Source organism: Ictalurus furcatus, chromosome 1, assembly GCF_023375685.1.
Source record: "Ictalurus furcatus strain D&B chromosome 1, Billie_1.0, whole genome shotgun sequence".
Lineage (NCBI taxonomy): Eukaryota > Metazoa > Chordata > Actinopteri > Siluriformes > Ictaluridae > Ictalurus > Ictalurus furcatus.
In genome coordinates, this window is record NC_071255.1 from 28,101,840 (window position 1) to 28,118,666 (window position 16,827).

The following is a 16,827-nucleotide window of genomic DNA, read 5'->3' on the forward strand; positions in this document are numbered from 1 at the left end:
AATAGTAAGACAGCTCTGACAGTTAGTTCTCTCACACACTTTCCTGACTGTAACATGAAGAGTACTCACAGACGGTACTCGGGGCATTAGCTGTCAGCGTCATCTTTATGTTGAAGTATCATTATAGGATTTAGGCTCGGAAGGTGACTGAGAATGCAATTAAGTTTCAATACACCTTAATCTGAAATGAAGGTATAGTAAATCCACACCCTCTTGCATTCGTTCTTCTGTAAGTACCCACGTCTCATCCACATGCACACGAACATTTGATCGCAATGGCCGTTACTCGTCTGTCGGGGAACGTGTCAAACTAGCGATCAAAGTGCGTTTTGTTTACAATATTAATGCACGTTGTTTTGCATTGTTCATGATTCAGAAATAAAAAAATTTCTTCATTTAAACCTTGTTCAAAATATTCTGAGAATCGAATTAAAACAGTGTGTACGGTTACACCCCTCATACGGAAGCAGGAATTGTGTAGATCAAGTCAAATCAATGCATCTTTTATCGAAGGGAGAAAGGCTGGTTTAGGTCATGGCACAATGCTGACTAAACTACAACAAGTGAAAGTAGAGGGAGAGTGGTTAAACCAGAGAAACTCTATGCCAAGGGATCAGATGTCAGTTGAGGTGCATATGGTGGTAGCATAATAAAAGACACCAACAAGTAAATCAAGTATTTGCAGAGAAACGCAATAACATAAGCTCCTAATTAATGACTCGTTGACCAGTTCAAACACATCACGTCGACATCGAAAATCAGGAAGAAAACGCTGAGAGTGGTGTTTTACTAACATATCCAAATGCTAAAAGTACAAGTTATGAGCTGCCTTCGTGTATTTTCACAGCCCTGAAGACAGCATGTAAACCTCGGACAAAACTGCAGTGTTCACAGGTGGGTCGTTCTTCCCCACGAGGAAACAATGCAGATCAAATGTCAGTGAAAATAATGAATGCTGCTCACAAACAATATAATAGTGTTGTGCTCAAGGCCTACTTCCTGTTCTGCTGTACAGGCTCCGAGGGTACAAGCTGTATAGCCTGGGTAAAGCTTTCACAGAACTGCTTCCTGCTGCCAAGAAGCATCTGAAATGAACTGTTGGAGGATCACAGCTGTCCATCAAACATGATGGCGGGAAGTAAAGAGAAGGCGTGGCATGTGCATAGTCAAAAGAGAACAAGAAAATGGTCGTGTGCTTCGACTGAGATGACGATGTTGCCATTTTTCATAATCCTCGTTCTAGAGTACTTCCTGCCCAGCACATGTGAGTGCTTTCCCTGCTCCAACACATACTTCACCTCGCAAAAGGCTGTTAATTAGCTTGATTCATTGTACCAGGTGTATTGGGAGCAGGAAAAATACAAAAATATGCAGGACAGGGGGTTGGGAACCTGGGATCTAACGGAGAACTTTTTTTTTTTTTTTTTTAATAAAAGCATGAGGCTTTAGAATTTTACTCAGAGCTTGTTAAAGCACAAAGCTTGTATGACTCTTCTCAAATTTGTCCCCTATTCCAAATCAAACTTGAATGCTCAAGCTAATTTAATAGTTAATTACAATTAACTATTAAATTGGGGGGGGGGGCAAGGAGCCAATCAGGCAATCTGCTAAACTATTATAGCGACTGAGTAGCTGAGATAAACACAACATTTTCTTCATTTAGGACAAAAACATTGTGTAAATGTTAATAAATGCTGGCTGCATACCATAAAACCAGTTTTTACTACACTGCTTGACTGCACTTCAATGCGTCTGTGCTGATACAGGAGAGCAAACAACTTTTTAAATCACTTAATCACTCAGTATGTTTACATGGACAACAATAATCCGATATTAACCAGATTAAGAGGATACTCTGATTAAGAAACTAGCATGTAAACAGCGATTATTGATGGCCTTAATCCGATTAAAATCATACTCGAAATAAACACAAATGGAATTAAGACATGTGGAGTATTCCTGTTTTAGTCACATTATCGACGTGCGTTACAGACATGTACACACTTTAATCGCACTATTAACGTTGTGTGGGAGTTTTCACCGCATTTTGTGACAGGACACGTACACACAAGGCAGTGTGCAACCGTTTGACGGCAAACAAGAGAGCACGGCTGTGTCCGAAACCACGTACTTACCTACTATATAGTAGGAAGTGAAATACATGTATTTCAGCTACTATATATTAGGTAAGTATGCGGTTTGGGACGCAGCCCACGGCTTCAAGCAGTCGTCTATTTGCACGTATAGCATGACAAGTAATTAACTGCACTTGAAGCTTTCGTAAAGTTAAAAATTAAACACCCAAAACTGTATACGGTACCATAACGAAGACCAACTGTATGTTGATACGTGAAATTCTGGAGGGAACGTCGGACGGAGTGGTGTGGAGACGTAATGACGTGTGCTGTTAATCGATCTAAGATCTATAACATGTAACGCGGGAACATGAAAGGAATATTCTAAAAGTGACTCATGTAAACACCTTAATCACAATATTGTCTTATCCAGAATAGGGTCAGTAATTAGATTAATGCGGTCTATTTAAACGTAGTCATTGTTGTAGGGTGTTAAATTTCTTTTTCTTGTCAAAATTTTTAGGCTTTCTTCATTTAAAAACAAAATTTACCATTTTGGACATTCTTCAGTGGCATCCCTTATAAACAGAATTAAATGATTGTTAATGTGGAACAAATACTGAGAGTTTCACATTTTTGTACGTAAAGCATTCTCGATTTTATCCTGACGGAAAGCGGGACCGGATTTTTAACATGAGATGGGATGAAGGGGCGGAGCTTCCAGGGGTGTGTGGCAGCTAATATCAGAGAGCTCAAAACATTTATACAACTGACAGTCATTCCAGATTCGTATGTCGACTGGCTCACCTACTGTTTTACTGTTTAGTGAGGAAACAAAGAAAAGTCATTGTTTATCTTCTTTATTTGAGTGAATACTTGTAGCAGCATACGCCGAGGCCAAAACGTGGATCTCTTACGCAAAATGTGTAAAGGATAGCTGGGCTGAACATCAGGAAAACGCAACTCATGACTGCTCATAATGAACTCTAGGAAATTCAGTTCAAATGACTCACTATGCCTGAACGCTGCGCTATCGAAGCTTGTTCATACTTGCTGTTAACTACGCAAGCGTATACTGATGCCATTTAGCGTGTGGCACGTCCTCAGAAATTAACGTTACGCTTCCGTGTGGTGCGATACCGACAAACATAGTGGAGGCAACATAGCACCACGTGACTCTGTGTCCACTACTGGATAGACGAACTATTGGGTCCCGAACTGCATACTTGCATATTATTCTTGACCGTTATTGAGTACTAATAACAACCGGTACTCTAAACTACAATTAGTGTTTGGGTTTTAAAAACCTCTCAAGTAGCCTGTAAACCTACCGAAAGGTCTGGTTTGAGTACCGGTGTTCTCGAGTTTGTAGATTAGGAAAAATTCTTGAATGTACAGTGAGCGTTTATGATTTGAGATGCAGATCGTCACAACAATCACACTGATGGCAGAAAGTTTTAAAGAGATATGGAGCTCATCGGTGTTTTTAACGTCGCTGTGCATGAAATCGCTAAATATTACACTTTGACTTGAAAATCAGATGGAGCGGGATGTTTTGGATCTGATGTGCCAGCTAGCAAACTTCCCATTTAATCATCCAGATGTACATAAGATACACACGCTCGCATAACAGCTGCATGCTAGCGTCCAAGCTCCATTCCAACCCCAGTTATTTGCATGTCTTTACTGGCCAATCACTGCACAGATTGGTTGGGGGTGGGGGGGTTCAGACATTTCCTGTCATGCTCTGTGTGTGTGTGTGTCAGTGTCCTCTGCAGAATAAAAAGATTGAGCAAAGCGCACACGCTTTAAAAACACTTGTTGGTGAACAGGTCTTTGTTAAAGATTTCCCCATTTAATTCGTATATCCACTCCAGACTAAGGCTATAGGCTGACTTGGCAGGACAGAGGACACTGCTGCTGTTGCATGCATGCACGTGTGATTAAATAAATCACAGAATAAGGAGCACATTTCAGAGTAATTGAGGCCTTGCTGCTGGTCATTAGGCTGAGCTGTAGAGGTTTAGTCTCTCAGCACTGAAGCGTGTGCATCCACTCAATGATTCCTTCTCCTCACTCGCTCACTGCACACCATTTTATCTGAAAGGTTTTTTGTTTTGTTTTTTTAAACCTAAGCTTATGTTTTAAAAAAAAAAAAAAAAAAAAAGAGAGAGAGAGAGAGAGAAAAAAGGAAGATTTAGATAGCATCGTCCACACAGGTTTCACTCCTGCTTTTGCAACAGGTCTGTCTGGTATCTACAGGGTGTGGAGGGTACAAAAAAAAAAAAAAAAAAAACAAGGGAAAGTTAAAAACATTTGAATCGCATGCAAACAGCCTACGAATGCATTCCACAAACATGAACACCCCAACTCGACAAACACACATTCCTCACTTGCACATGGAGCACTTTGTTAACGTTCACAGTGATAACGTTTGCCAGCAGGGTAAACTGTGCTCCATTGTTGCGGCATATGGCTTAACACATCGCTCTGGAACGCGCAAAGAATGACTCGATCGACTACTCCCACAACCATCAATACCACATATCAAAGATTAAACTAAATCTGCGTTCTCACCCAGGTTTGCCTAGTCCCAATCGGAGTGAAAGTTTTATATATATATATATATATAACTTTCACTCCGATTGGGACTAGGCAAACCTGGGTGAGAACGCAGATTTAGTTTAATCTTTGATATGTGGTATTGATGGTTGTGGGAGTAGTCGATCGAGTCATTCTTTGCGCGTTCCAGAGCGATGTGTTAAGCCGTATATTTATTTATTTGTTTGTTTGTTTGTTTGTTTGTTTGTTTGTTAGTTAGTTAGTTAGTTGTATAACGATTATTTTCATAATCAATTAGTTGGCCGATTATCCCCCCCCTCGTTTATTTAAAATAAAATCCACAAACTGAGTGTTACAAAATTGAACTTCAGACTAAAACTTTACACAACTGTTTATCCAGTTATATGAGACTGAAAAGACTCCAATACCCACAGACACATACCAGAATATATATTATTCATTTAGGACTGTAGTTTAATTCCGTGCTTTTAATGCTTCCATAAAAAATAATGCATAAACACTAATACATAAATTTATATTATATAATAGTATTTATGCATTACTTTTTATAAACGGTAACGCTGACAAACAGTAAACTGAAGAAAGTCATTGTTGGTGACTCTGGGTATTAGGCTAAAGCTAGCGGCGTCACATTACGTGCGTATGACATCACGCGCCGTTGACTAGGAAGCGGCTTATACTTCCAGTTTGTAAAAAACCACTAGTGTTATATTTGAGAGGATATTGCTTTTCTAAAATTCACACACTAGACGGTAGAGTACACAGTGCACGGTGTAAGTGTGCATTACATCATTTGGGACACAACTTTAGTATTTACTCTCCGAAGCGTGTTTTCGGAACAGAAGTAACAATGAGTAAACATGCTGCACGCAGACCAACTAATCCATAATGAGATTCTTTGAGAACGATTTTCATAATCGATTATCATCAATTAGTTGTTGCAGATCTAATTACTAAATAAATATATAAATATTTGATGATTAGGTTCAGAGTTTTACTCATAAACCTCGTTCAGAAACATGATTACATAAATGATTAAATGATACGATTCAATCATTTCAAAACATCAGGATTGTTTTAACTGCATAGTTTTTTGTTTTCTCTGGTCTACGTTGCATACAAATGTACAAGAATACATTATACTTCTACAGCCTTCCTCTAGTGCTTATTTTGTGATTTGCATGTCAAGGAATGGCAATTCATGTCCAGTTCCTGGAGTTGGGTCAAGTCAGGGTTAATCTCAGTGAAGTTAAATGACACTGTTTGGAAGTGGACAGAAACCACCTCCCACAGGTGATTATAGTCTACAGCAGAGATGAGCACTGTGTGCACACCTGACTAAACACCGAGGGGGTGAACAAATGAGGGTTTGTGTCAAACGCCCAACGTACTCTATATAATGCGTCCATTGCCAAACACAAGGTTTTGGTTACCCACAAACTTAATAAACTTGGCTATCTAATGTAATTAACCTCAAAAGTATGAATCCCGACAATGCCACAACCAACGATGGCCGGGAGCCAAGAGAGCACAACTGCCCATGCATTCTGGGTTGGATGGATGGCATATTTTCTCCTCCTGTCAATCACAGCAACACTAGCCAAATCTGAGCTCATGTCTGTGGAAGTGGGCCGATAGCGCTTTCCTCCGAGTGTTTTCCGCTGCCCTGTAACGATCCGTGAGCAGCTTGCTTCATGTGTCTCATTGTAAGCACGCATTAGCCTCCATCCTCCCCAGGGGTAAGGAATTGCGTAGCCATGATGTCTCGAATCTCTCATATCATGCTTGTGCGTTTGGTTAAAATGTCGACTATAATACGTGTTATATCCAGTATGTACAGGATTGTCTTTGTATGTAAATGTCAAAAGTGGTAATGGGTAGTACTTTTTACACCAATTTAGTAAACAAATATCATTTTAAACATGCCTTATGATAGCCCAGACATGAAAACTGCTTGTCCCATGTGCCATGGCTAGTGATGTGTCCACTCCTGGTCCACACAAGGTCCCTTCTATTTCCAGAATCTTTTCCTATTTCAAAATCCTGTCTGTCTACAGTTCATCACAATAACTCTTAGAAAAAAATGTTTTTTTAAAAAGACAGGACAGCTAGCACACAGCTGTTTGCCATCTCGCAGAGGATACAGAATTATTCGCTGAAGCCCTAACCTTTCATGGCATTCAAGACAATCAATATGACTAAGATATTCCGATGACTAGAAATGAAAAAAGGAAGCCTAACAGGCATCTTTGAGGTTCATTCAATCAGCTCACGATGCATTTTTCCTTGATGTGTAGTTTTCAGTGCTGCACCTGCATCATAAAAGCCTTACCCTTTCCCAACTGACCGAGTGTGTCCTCACAGCAGCTTGTAGCGCGATGACATATTGGATTAGATCCACGACGTACTGCATGTTCTAACTCTAACCAGAACCAGAGATAAATTACTTAGTGACGTACCGTGTCTCTCATCGGTGCGTGTGTGCTACAACATCCAATGCATAGTGGATCTAATTCAGTACGGCAGCAATTTTTCACCTCACGTCACTCGAATCGATCCACCTTGCTCACTAATGGGTGTTCCTTTCTTTAACGTACTGATGGTTGTCCCACGCCTTCACAAAATCGATTGATTATGCAAACTAGAACGAGGAAAACACCAGCCACCATTTTAGGTCCGTAGCAGCCTCGCGAGTCTCAACAACTAGCGCAGGAGCCGAACAAAGACTGCATGTGGAAACAAAAGATGGTTGAAAATATCACCATCGCTTACATTTACATAAAGTTAGTTAAGGTGCACTGATCACATTCTTTCCTGGTCTGCCTCACCATCGCCAAAATAGGATTCGTCCTACAGCCCTACAGCCTGCTAGCTCTAGATTGTTAAAAACTGTTAAAAAGAGCCAGAAAAGGGCGTGGAAGAAGCATTTCAGAGCTTTATCGTCACTAAAAATGACACCTCGGGAGCTCGTTATCTTTCAATCAATCATTTTTATGTCCCAAGTTCATAGACTTTGTTCATTCAATTGGATAATCACACGTGGGAGCCCGGCTACCGTGTCCGACCTTAGTGCACTCTCCTGAGTGTCACCCTCAGAACGCTTGTGGACCAGCAGCTTGCGCTACTAGTGCTAGTTTGATGATGTTATAGTCACACAGTGCCAAAAAAGCCACCTGTCTGTTCTACACATACTGGCACAGGTTATTTTTTATGGGCATACTGGCAACACCATGAGGGAACACACTGCAGAATAGAACAACTTTTAAATCTTTGAGTTCAATTTGCCCCACCCACTTTGCCTAACCATAATGATGACTTCTGGCCACTTGGTTGCATTGCTGCCAGTGTGAAAATGGGGCAAAACCAAGAAGAATAAAAATAAATAAATTATGAGATCCAATGCATAGAATTCTGCAAATGTGTTTCTTTTTTTATTCTAATATTTCTCATCTATAAAAAGTAAAGTTCTAGAAAAAACTTTTCTAACTACTTTTGTTTGATATGCTAGCATCAGAATAGTATGGAAGATGGACAGTTTCAGTAAAATCCCTGTATCATTCTCACAGAGAAGATTGATTCTGCTGGTAAACAGGCTGCCTATTTTATTAGCATCATCACACTGCTCCAGGCAACAGCTTGTGGCAGAACTTTAAAAAAAATAAATAAATAAAAATAAAAAGGTTACCTTACTTAAGCTTTGCATAGCTAAAGACTTGGTGCTTTATAGAAGTACTGGTTTTGGCACAAGCTACAGACATTTGTGGAGCGACCTTGTTCTGGGGCCTGTCTGGTGAGAAGGCCCCCTCCTGGATACCGAAGCACAACCACAGGGTGTATTTTTGGAGAACGTTCAGGCCTTCAAGGAGAAATTTCAAGCAGCTTGGGAGGATTCCACTAATTTAAAAGTGATGCTGCCTTGCAAGTTTAGCTGTGCAACAAAAAACTGTTTTGGTCCTCTTTTTACTCTACATATTTATATTTAATAATGATAATAATAATATCCTTTTTAATATGAAAAAAAAAGCCATAATACTTTCTCTTACTGTGTTTCAAAAATATTCTATTGATGTACTGATCTTGGGTCTGCCTACATATGAAGAGCATTCGGACTCATTTATGTTTATTACTTCCACGTTAATGTATACATTTATTATGTACGATATGTGCATCAGGAAATTTCAGACGTTCTTTACCATGGATTTATCACACTGCCTCAGCTAATTAAAATCACTATACAACATCAAAAATGTGCACAGATACAGGTGCATCTCAAAAAATTACAATATCGTGGAAAAGTTAGTTTTTTTTCCATAATTTAATTTAAAAGTGGAACGTTCATATATTCTGGATTCATTACACAAAGTGAAATATTTCAAGCCTTTTTTTTGTTTGTTTGTTTTAATCTTGATTACAGCTCATGGAAATCAAAAATTCAGCATCTCAAAATATTAGAATAAAGAATTTATAATACAGAAATGTCGACGGGAGAAGAGCTCTATTCAGCTAATTAACTCAAAACACCTGCAAAGCTTTCCTGAACATTTAATATCTCAGTCTGGTTCAGTACACACAACCACAATCATGAAGAAGGTGAAAGTAAATGTTACATTTCATTTGGAAATCAAGGTCCCAGAGTCTGGAGGAAGAGTGGAGATGCACAGAATCCAAGCTGCTTGAAGTCCAGTGTGAAGTTTCCACAGCCAGTGATGATTTGGGGTGTCATGTCATCTGCTGGTGTTGGTCCACTGTGTTTTCTCAAGTCGAGAGTCAATGCAGCGTCTACCAGGAGATTTTAGAGCACTTCATGCTTCCATCTGCTGACAAGCTTTATGGAGATGCTGATTTCCTTTTCCAGCAGGACTTGGCACCTGCCCACAGTGCCAAAACTACTAGTAACTGGTTTGCTGAGCATGGTATTACTGTGCTTGATTGGCCAGCCGACTCGCCTGACCTGAACCCCATAGAGAATCTATGAGACACACCAGACCCAACAATACAGACGAGCTGAAGGCCGCTATCAAAGCAACCTGGGCTTCCAGAACACTTCAGCAGTGCCACAGGCTGATTGCTTCCATGCCACGCTGCATTGATGCAATAATCCATTCAAAAGGATTAAAGCCCCAACTGAATTTATACTGAACGCATAAATTAACATACTTTTCAGAAGGTCGACATTTCTGTATTATAAATTCTTTATTCTAATATTTTGAGATACTGGATTTTTGATTTCCATGAGCTGTAAGCCATAATCATCAAGATTAAAACAAACAAAAAAAAGGCTTAAAATATTCCTCTTTATGTCTAATAAATCCAGAACATATGAAAGTTTCACTTTTTGAATAAATTCACAGGAAAAAAAAAAAAACTTTTCCACAATATTCTAATTTTTTGAGATGCACCTATATATAGATAAATACAAAAATGCAGCCTTGCAATCTGGTAATAAAATTTTTCCAGTTTAATTGCAGTAATAAGAAGAACAGACAGAGGGTGGAAATTCAATACAGCCACAATGTGATGAGTCACACAGCAGCTTCAGAAACGCTGCAACCTCAACAGACAAAGACAAGACACTGTGTCTCTTCATGAGGCACAAATCAGCAAAGATTTGAATACATAATGTTTGCCAAATAAAGCACTAAGTCAGAGGCTGTGTACCTGCACTCCAGATCCTAACCAACCGACCCACAGCGACGACTGACTCTGACCCTGTTTTGGTGCTCCTGACTGAAATGGCTTCACCATGACTCAGCAGTACAGATTCTCAGACTACAGAAGCATGCTCGGCAACTCTGCTGTGCAACACATCTGACATTTCAGGTCAATAAAAAGACTATGCACTACTGCACAGCACTAAAATAAAACCATTCATTCATCTACAGGAACTGCTCGAATGGGATGACAATCTATTGCATGGTACCATGCAATTCACACATAGGGGCTATTTAGTGTACCCAGACCACCCCCAGGCTTGTCTTTGAGAGGTCGGAGGAAACCCGAGAACCTGGAGGAAACCCATGATGACGTGTGGAGAACATGCAAAACTCCACACAGATAATAACCAGAGCTCAGAGTCAAACTGAGCATACCTCGCTCCAGAACCAAAAGGAGATGGAGGAAGACATGATCCAGCTCCTCCTATGAAGATGGAGACTAACCAAAAGCTCGAAGCCAACGAAGTCCAACTCTGAAGTCATGAGAAAGTTTCTTTCCCCTGATACTACCAGCCTGATATAAGACTCAAACTAAATGAATCATCACAATCCACGCAGGTTGTTCAGCTCTACATGTACTAACATACCCAAGTATTGTAGAATTATTACAGTATGACACACTTCTTAGTTTGCTTTTAAGCACTATGTTACTCAGACCTGTAAAAAATAAAAATAAATAAATAATTTAAAAAAAAATAAAGTGAAAACAATTTGCAAAAGAGCTATGTGGGAATCAACCCTTAACTGTATTCTCACAGCTACACTGTCGTAATCAATGTAGGGATCATTCAGAAAAAAGAAAAATACACTGCATTGAAGCTGCCTACCATGTTGTGTTTGGCTCACTTGTTGATCTTTCACAACTACAAAAAAAAAAGCAAAGCAAAAAAAAAAAAAAAAAAAAAAAAAAAAAAAAAAAAAAAAAACCAGTAATGGTTTGGATAAATAATGATGTAATGTTAGAGGTGTGTGTTTGCTCCAAGTGTGTGGGGTGGAGGTGCTGGTGCCAATCTTAAAAATGCAAAAAAAAACGCCGTTTATTTTCACAATCACTAATGAAGCAGTCTTTATTCATGTCAGAGTCGTTTGCTAAACATCAACATCAACACTAAACATTTGTGTTCTTTTAGTTATTTACATTTCATTTCTGCATATTCAGTATGAAGAACCAAATAGTTTGGTTCTATTAATTTGCTTAATAACCCAATATGTGTACTATTTCTTATTCTTGTGCTGTGATGAGTTTCCTGCAATAACAATGCATTTGCTCCATGGACTCAATAACGCATGAAATAATTTTTATATATATATATATATATATATATATATATAAAGATCTCACAAAAGTGAGTACACCCCTCACATTTTTGTAAATATTTGATTATAACTTTTCATGTGACAACACTGAAGAAATGACACAGCTTGTGTAACAGAGTAAATTTGCTGTCCACTCAAAATAACTCAACACACAGCCATTAATGTCTAAACCGCTGGCAACAAAAGTGAGTAGACCCCTAAGTGAAAATGTCCATATTGGGCCCAATTAGCCATTTTCCCTCCCCAGTGTCATGAGACCTTGTAACACTAACAAGTCACAGGTGTGAATGGGGAGCAGGTGTGTTAAATTTGGTGTCATTGCTCTCACACTCCCTCATACTGGGCACTGGAAGTTCAACATGGCACCTCATGGCAAAGAACTCTCTGAGGATCTGAAAAAAGAATTGTTGCTCTACATAAAGATGGCCTAGGCTATAAGAAGATTGCCAAGACCCTGACACCGAGCTGCAGCACGGTGGCCAAGACCATACAGCGGTTTAACAGGACAGGTTCCACTCAGAACTGGCCTCGCCATGGTCGACCAAAGAAGTTGAGTGCATGTGCTCACAGTCAAATCTAGAGGTTGTCTTTGAGAAATAGACGTATGAGTGCTGCAGCATTGCTGCAGAGGTTGAAGGGGTGGGGGGGTCAGCCTGTCAGTGGTCAGACCATACGCCGCACACTGCATCAAATTGGTCTGCATGGCTGTTTTCCCAGAAGGAAGCCTCTTCTAAAGATGATGCACAAGAAAGCCCACAAACAGTTTGCTGAAGACAAGCAGACTAAGGACATGGATTACTGGAACCATGTCCTGTGGTCACCAAAATAAACTTATTTGGTTCAGATGGTGTCAAGCGTGTTTGGTGGTAACCAGGTGAGGAGTACAAATACAAGTGTGTCTTGTCTACAGTCAAGCGTGGTGGTGGGAGTGTCACGGTCTGGGGCTGCATGAGTGCTGCCGGCACTGAGGAGCTACAGTTTATTGAGGGAACCATGAATGCCAACATGTACTGTGACATTCTGAAGCAGAGCATGATCCCCTCCCTTCGGAGACTGGGCCGCAGGGCAGTACTCCAGCATGATAACGACCCCAAACACACCTCCAAGATGAACACTGCCATGCTAAAGAAGCTGAGGGTGAAGTTGATGGACTGGCCAAGCATGTCTCCAGACCTAAACCCTATTGAGCATCTGTGGGGCATCCTCAAACAGAAGGTGGTGGAGCACAAGGTCTCTAACATCCACCAGCTCCGTGATGTCGTCATGGAGGAGTGGAAGAGGACTCCAGTGGCAACCTGTGAAGCTCCGGTGAACTCCATGCCCAAGAGGGTTAAGGCAGTGCTGGAAAATAATGGTGGCCACACAAAATATTGACACTTGGGCCCAATTTGGACATTTTCACTTAGGGGTGTACTCACTTTTGTTGTCAGCGGTTTACACATTAATGGCTGTGTGTTGAGTTATTTTGAGGGGGCAGCAAATTTACACTGTTACACAAGCTGTACACTCACTACTTTACATTGTAGCAAAGTGTCATTTCTTCAGTGTTGTCACATGAAAAGATATAATCAAATATTTACAAAAATGTGAGGGGTGTACTCACTTTTGTGAGATACTGTGTGTGTGTGTGTGTGTGTGTATATACAGTGAGGGAAAAAAGTATTTGATCCCCTGCTGATTTTGTACGTTTGCCCACTGACAAAGAAATGATCAGTCTATAATTTTAATGGTAGATTTATTTGAACAGTGAGAGACAGAATAACAACAAAAAAATCCAGAAAAACGCACGTCAAAAATGTTATAAATTGATTTGCATTTTAATGAGGGAAATAAGTATTTGACCCCTCTGCAAAACATGACTTAGTACTTGGTTTAAAAACCCTTGTTGGCAATCACAGAGGTCAGACGTTTCTTGTAGTAGGCCACCAGGTTTGCACACATCTCCGGAGGGGTTTTGTCCCACTCCTCTTTGCAGATCTTCTCCAAGTCATTAAGGTTTCGAGGCTGACGTTTGGCAACTCGAACCTTCAGCTCCCTCCACGGATTTTCTATGGGATTAAGGTCTGGAGACTGGCTAGGCCACTCCAGGACCTTAATGTGCTTCTTCTTGAGCCACTCCTTTGTTGCCTTGGCCGTGTGTTTTGGGTCATTGTCATGCTGGAATATCCATCCACGACCCATTTTCAATGCCCTGTCTGAGGGAAGGAGGTTTTCACCCAAGATTTGACGGTACATGGCCCCGTCCATCGTCCCTTTGATGCGGTGAAGTTGTCCTGTCCCCTTAGCAGAAAAACACCCCCAAAGCATAATGTTTCCACCTCCATGTTTGACGGTGGGGATGGTGTTCCAGGGGTCATAGGCAGCATTCCTCCTCCTCCAAACACGGCGAGTTGAGTTGATGCCAAAGAGCTCCATTTTGGTCTCATCTGACCTCAACACTTTCACCCAGTTGTCCTCTGAATCATTCAGATGTTCATTGGCAAACTTCAGACGGGCATGTATATGTGCTTTCTTGAGCAGCGGACCTTGCGCGCGCTGCAGGATTTCAGTCCTTCACGGCGTAGTGTGTTACCAATTGTTTTCTTGGTGACTATGGTCCCAGCTGCCTTGAGATCATTGACAAGATCCTCCTGTGTAGTTCTGGGCTGATTCCTCACTGTTCTCATGATCAATGCAACTCCACAAGGTGAGATCTTGCATGGAGCCCCAGGCCGAGGGAGACTGACAGTTCTTTTGTGCTTCTTCCATTTGCGAATAATCGCACCAACTGTTGTCACCTTCTCACCAAGCTGCTTGGCAATGGTCTTGTAGCCCATTCCAGACTTGTGTAGGTCTACAGTCTTGTCCCTGACATCCTTGGAGAGCTCTTTGGTCTTGGCCATAGTGGAGAGTTTGGAATCTGATTGATTGATTGCTTCTGTGGACAGGTGTCTTTTATACTGGTAACAAACTGATATTAGGAGCACTCCCTTTAAGAGTGTGCTCCTAATCTCAGCTCGTTACCTGTATAAAAGACACCTGGGAGCCAGAAATCTTTCTGATTGAGAGGGGGTCAAATACTTTTTTCCCTCATTAAAATGCAAATTAATTTATAACATTTTTGACGTGCGTTTTTCTGATTTTTTTTGTTGTTATTCTGTCTCTCACTGTTCAAATAAATCTACCATTAAAATTATAGACTGATCATTTCTTTGTCAGTGGGCAAACGTACAAAATCAGCAGGGGATCAAATACTTTTTTCCCTCACTGTATGTGATATATATATATATATATATATATATATATATATATACACACACACATACATACATACATACATACATACATACACACACACACACACACTTCCATACATATATACAGTCAGAGTTTTATTACGGCATTGGCACCCTTTTACAAACGCATTTCTCACTCAGATGAAATTCTTTCCTTTCTGTGCAAAGTCCCTTTCCCTGGAGTGCATGAGTTAAGAGGTCTGCGCTACAGAACCACACCCCCCACCCACCCCCACCCACATACACGCCCAAAAGCCCTGCAGAGACTGTGTCTACAACAAAGCAAAGCCGTGGTATTTCCAAAGTCAAAGCTATGCCTAGAGTTTACTGTGTATTATCTGGGAGATTTAACACTGCTGCTGTGCCAGGCTTTACACTGTTTCAGATCAGACCAAGGTAAGCTGGGGTTATATTCAAACATAGAAACTGGATGCCTTTTGTTTAGAAGCCGTCTCAGCTCTGCTTCACCAGTTTCCAATGTCATTAAACTGGTATGTCAGCTACTGGAGGGACAGAAAACACACGTACACGCAGTGATCAGACCCTAATCACTCATTTATTACTCTCCATCACTGATATAACTGGCTACTCCCCAAGGCATTTACTAACATATCTGTCCTTTATGTTAGTGGAGCAGTTTATCACACAGATAGATAGATAGACAGACAGATACAGACAGACAGAATTCAGTTTTTTCAGCAACAAATAATAAAGTAGTCCAAAAACTACAATCAGACCACAAAAAAAGTCTTTACAATGTGCCACTGTGAGGCACTGTCAGGACCATGAACTTATTTACTATATCATGAGGAAAATTACTACAAGTCTCAGTGAAGTGCCTTGAAACGCACAGCCTTAATCAATGTGTTGATGTCATTTCCACTGAAACAGGAAGCCAGGACAGGGTATATCAGGTGACTCAACCCCCTTTTTAAGTAGCCAATAGTGTTTATCTTACCTCACAACCCAGACTAAACCATACATGACAGTTAGCACCATGGAGAGAGAGAGAGAGAGAGAGATATATTATATATATATATATATATATATATATATATATATATATATATATAAATGTTGTGGACAGGATGCTTCAGATTCTAGAGATCATTTGATTGATGGGAAGCTGAAGTGCAGGACAACGTCATCAAAACTGACGATTAATATCGGTGGTAGACAGAAACTGTATCTTCTAAACGTGAATTCTGTCATTGTTTTGGAGCACACTAGATAATAGTTTATAGCTTAAGGATGATATATTCAAACTACAAAAGGTACAAAACATTTTTGTGCCAATTTTGATTTAATGATATCTCCCCTGATACCTTACTCTCTGCAATACAAGTAAAAGCGATTAGATGGCTGGATTTATTAGATTACTTACACACACACACACACACACACACACAAATACACACACACACACACGACTGTTCCCCAGCGCTCCTCTAAATGTACTTTTCATGGTGAAATTTGTTACTTGCACTTTAGGCCATGGATATTTGGCTGTAGTCCTGCATGCTGAAACTGAAGGTGTGTTTTGTGCAAATTTTGCTGAAGCTGCAATTTTGCTGTACACACAATCAACCCCGTTTCAGTTGCTACTTGTTTGTTATAATGACTCATAAATGTAAAATTAAATTTAAATTAACACCTCATGAATGAACAAGTCCAACATTTTTTATTGATTTTTTTTTTTTTTAAAAGAAAAATGTCTTCCTTCACTGGTGGACAACCTCATCTGGACTATTAATCGATCAAACATTCATTTGGCTCTTAATGCTCATATATAAGCAGACTAAAAGCCTACAGACTGTCTGATCTCTAATCCTGCTGGATAGAAATGTGATTGGTTTGGTGTGA

The 16,827-nt window shown here is 40.2% G+C and overlaps 1 protein-coding gene across 8 annotated transcripts in view; it reads right to left on the reverse strand.

Moving 5' to 3' along the window:
• The window catches only part of LOC128614106 (microtubule-associated protein 4), a 91,335-nt gene that overhangs the window by 73,809 nt on the left and 699 nt on the right, over positions 1–16,827 (reverse strand). The window lies entirely within an intron of this gene.